The sequence below is a fragment of the Pygocentrus nattereri genome, chromosome 22 (assembly GCF_015220715.1).
Source record: "Pygocentrus nattereri isolate fPygNat1 chromosome 22, fPygNat1.pri, whole genome shotgun sequence".
Lineage (NCBI taxonomy): Eukaryota > Metazoa > Chordata > Actinopteri > Characiformes > Serrasalmidae > Pygocentrus > Pygocentrus nattereri.
Genome location: NC_051232.1, coordinates 24270874 through 24275807, shown reverse-complemented (window position 1 = coordinate 24275807; position 4934 = coordinate 24270874).

Below are 4934 nucleotides of genomic sequence, written 5' to 3'. Positions count from 1 at the left end.
TGGCGGATGAAAAAAGGCAGACCAATAAATATCAAAACCTAAATAAATAAATATAAATAAATAAATAACATGAACACCTCCAGCATCTCGGAAACTGGCAATGCAAATATAAACAAGAATAAAATGCATAGAAAAATATAAAAAAAAGAAAATACAGCCTGCGCGGAAAATGGCCCAATGAAAATGAAAAAACAATAGAATTATTAATATGCAGAGTGGAGGAAACGCAGAGATAAAAGGTGCTGATTGGCTCGCTCCTTAAGTGCTGTCCAATCGGAGCGCAGGTGGGCGGGGCGTATAAAATCCAGCGCGCTATCTGCGTCACGAGCGCGCGCACTGCGCCAGAGAATCTTCTTCTTCTGGTGATGTGAAGCGGCGCGTGACCGCGTACCGCGCCACCTACAGGGGGAAAACAACGATGATGATGCTGATGCTGATCTTGTCTGATACAAACGTTTATCAGCTGCTCTTCGTGACAGCTGGAGAAGATCAGCTCCACAGAGACTGCTCCCAGTTGTTGTCTACATGTTGAAAGAACAGTTTTAGAGGGGATTCGCAGGAATTCACAGTTAACCAAAGGGCCCAGGGTGTAAAGTCAGATTGGGAGTGGGCTCTTCCACACGTTGGGCTTCAGTTGTCCAGCTAACTGAGAAAGTGTTGGCCAAGACTTATCAGTTGATCATTTATCCAGCAGATGAACTAGAGGACGTATTTGTACACTGATGAAACAGCACAGGCCAGGATGCATTTCCATGCGAGTCTATTGCTTGTTCAGCTGGTCACCCCAGCATGGTCATGTTAGTTGACCAGCGTATCAACGTCAGAGTAGAACATATGCTGGGTTTTGCTGCTGACCAACACACCTGCACCCAGAACGCAGCACACCTGGGTTTTGCTGGTGAGCAGCAATGCTGTCCTATGCTGGTTTTCCTAGCAGGGATCTGCCCTCTTGTGGAGATCAGGAGAAACTGCACCGAGTTCAGACGTCTCTCCTCCAGTGTGAGGCCTGATGAGCAGCCGACACCACAATCTGACAAGTTACTTTTCCTTTAAAATGTTATGAAACCATTTGCCTTGAGAAGATCAGACGAATGAATTCAGTCAAGTTATATGAAATGATTGTGTCTTTAGAGTCTAAAGAAACATTCCTCAGATAAAGGTAACAGTGTTTGTTATGAACACTATGAACCGATGACGACTCTTGATGTCCAGTCATATAATTAGGCATCATACATGGCTGCAAAACGTAACAGAGCTAAATGACATACGTCCGTTTAAAGGCACTGTAATAATAAAGACAAAGGAATAAAGAGAGCTGAGTGACTCAGCACTGGTTTTGGTTTATGAAATCACACAAACGTCAGGGACAAATTTACAGTACAAAAATAAGTAGGATATTTGCATATTTACAATTGGCCCACTCTGTGCTCTAATTTGAAGGGGGCCGCACTGGGCAATAATGCTGAGTGATACAGTCCAAAAAGAGCCCAGTGTTGCTGTGATAACAGTTTGTCGCCAACCAGCGCTGTTAAGCAAATGTTGATGTTTCTTTGTCTGCAGACTGTGGTTTATATTCACAGCTGTGAGACTGCAGGAAAGGCCAGTGAGTCTGGAGGGTCAATCTCCTCCTGTCAAAAGTCCACAAGTAGATTATTTTTGGAAGAAAATCTCTTTAGCTGCTTCCTATGTTTTGGGTTATGCAGATGTAAAGCATCTAGAATGTGAAATAAAGGGGAAAGAGCTTTAGGTGGTCTAGTATTGTTTTCCATGTCCGTGTTTCCTTCAAGTCTGATGCTGGTTGGTGTGATCTGCAGATTACTGGCGTCTGGATTTTGGGCTGATCTCGCTGATGGCAGAAAGAAGTCTCATATGAATCCTGCATTCAGAAACGCAAACACACAATAACATGAAAAATCATAATCTTACCAAGCCAAACGTTCAGTTTTGAAGTTGTTATGTAAACAGTGTCATTCAAAGTGGCGCTGCACCAGAGAAACTTACCCAGTCAGAATAGTTCAGAGTGGCGGTGATAGGAACCAGACGTCAGAAGAATTGAATGCCTGTGAAAGCCCCAACATTGAAAGTTATTACACAAAATGTTCACTACTCAATATCTTAGACATTGTTTTTAGGTAGGATTTTTAGCTTTTAGGTAGGATTTTGGCATAAAGCCTCATTTAAGCACAAGCATGGTAGAGGGACGTAGAAGAGCAATGCATAGCAGGACATCGATGTCCATCTGAAAGTGAATATCACAAAAGACAACAAATGTGCACAACAGTGAAGACAGTTTTGAAGGACACTCGCAGTATTGATCTGCTGGAGGAAGTCTGCAAGTAATTGTTCTACTGTTCCCTTCTTGGCTTCTTCAGTTAACCACATATTCATCTCCAGTGCCTGAATAATTGCTTTGACTGTGCCTGAAGAAGCGCAGACCTCTACACAGTCATACATTGTATAAATTAACCCCGTTATTCATTAGTGACTCATATTGGTTTTAATAGGTTTGTTTTATCTTCCAGCAATTTAATCACCATGGCATCACTGATGTTGACAATATATATTATATTGCCAAAAGTTTTCGCTCATCTCCCTTCACATGCATATGAACTTGAGTGACATCCCATTCTTAACCCATAGGGTTTCATATGATGTTGTCCCACCCTTTGCAGCTACAAAAGCTTCAACTTTTCTGGGAAGTCTTTTTACAAGGGTTATCAGTGTGTTTATGGGAATTTTTGAACATTCTTCCAGAAGCGCATTTGTGAGGTCAGACACTGATGATAGACGAGAAGGCCTGACTCACAGTCTCCGTTCTAATTCATCCCAAAGGCATTGTATCGGGTTGAGGTCAGGACTCTGTACAGGCCAGTCAAGTTGTTCCACACCAAACTCGCTCATCCACGTCTTTATGGACCTTGCTTTGTGCACTGGTGCGCAGTCATGTTGGAACAGGAAGGGACCATCCCCAAACTGTTCCCACAAAGTTGGAAGCATGAAAATGTGCAAAATCTCTTGGTCTGCTGAAGAATTAAGAGTTCCTTTCACTGGAACTAAGGCGCCGAGCCCAACTCCTGAAAAACAACCCCACACCATTATCCCCCCTCCACCAAACTTTACACTTGGCACAGTGCAGTCAGACAAGTATCGTTCTCCTGGAAACCGGCAAACCCAAACCCACTTCGTGGCTGAGTTGCTGTCGTTCCCAATCGCTTCCACTTTGTTATAATACCACTGACATTTCACTGTGGAATATTTAGTAGTGAGGAAATTTCACGACTGGACTGCAGAGGTGGCATCCTATCACAGGACCATGCTGGAACTCACCGAGCTCCTGAGAGTGACCCAATGTTTGTAGAAGCAGTCTGCAGGCCTAGGTGCTTGGTTTTATGCAACTGTGGCCATGGAAGTGATTGGAACACCTGAATTCAATGATTTGGATGGGTGAGGGAATATTTTTGGAAACATAGTGTATGAATATATGCACAAATTGCATATTTCATAAGAGCCACTTAGGCGTAGGACCTAAATGGCACACACAGTGGCATTCACTGCTAACTGAAATGTATTCAATTCATGTAAGCTGAAGACAAATCTCTAAATCTAAAAACCAGTCACTGCTAAATGTGTTTTGAGTGCCAGTTTGTCACATTGTAATATATTAACAATAATTAATCTACACATTTGGAACAGGTGTGTACTATTTCTCTGTCATACCTTTTGGTATATAAGGCTTCATGTTACATGTGCCATAACATCACATGAACAACATCCTTATCAATTTGAAGGACAGCCAAGGAAATATCACCTTATATGTACCAAAAACTGCTGCAGAAAAGGGGAAGAATGGTGAGTGAATAATAAAAGCATGATACGATTGCAATGGTTTTGGGAATACTGTATTCATTTTGATGTACCTTACCAGATAAAGAGTATTAATATTTCTACTACACAATTGACATCCAAGCTTTTGAGTGCTTTTTTATAATGTGGCCCTGTCGACTGCCTCTCAGCCTCTACTGCAGAAATCAATCTTCACTTAGAGCTACACTCCTGCAACCAGAGCCCCTACATCCCCTTTAACCTTCAGTTGTGGTGAAGGCGAATTGACGCCTCTTTTCTACCCTCCTCCACCAACTGCAACCAGCTGCTCTCGCTGACCACAGAGGCAAAGTGCAGTTCATCTTGAACAAGCCTTTTAGCTGCAGTCCAAAGCCTAGGCTACAGCTGAAGTAGGCTGCATTTCTCAGTCTTTATGTCATATCAATGAAAAATAAACAGAAGACCATATAAAAATATTAAAAGGCAATTTTTATTTCATTCCTGATGAAATAAACATTCCATGGTGCAGACAGATTCCCAGTTGGTCTACAGGCTTGAGCTTCACTCACACCATGCGGAGGCAGCATGGGTAAATCAGGCGTTACAGATACTGACGGCCACAGCTGCCCAGCAAAACACCAAAAATAACTGCTCTGTGGTTTAATTCAGAGACAATGTGTTTGTGATTAGGCTGTGTCAGATATTGAATGTGCATGGGATTGAGTGGGTCCAATCATTTTGGGTGTGGGCGGGAGCGGGACAAAAAAATGATTCCAATTTTTTGTGGGAGTATGAGGCCTAGAAATGCAGTCTATGTTCAGAGTGATTTGAAGGACGTATCCATATGTATCCATAGTCTTCAACTCTGCAGGAAAAGCGTTTAGGTCACTTCTGGAAACTTCGGAAGGCTTTAACACATGTTTGGTGAAGATTAGCTAGATTGGTGGACTGGATCCGTATTTCTCCAGAGTTCAGAACATTCCAGTGGGTTATATTTTATAAAAACGAATAAAAGTAGCTACCAAAGCTGCCAAAGCTCAAAAATAATTAAGTCATGCATATATACATCAAGCTCAAGTTAGTTTCACTCACCAGCCACCTTCTCATTTGAA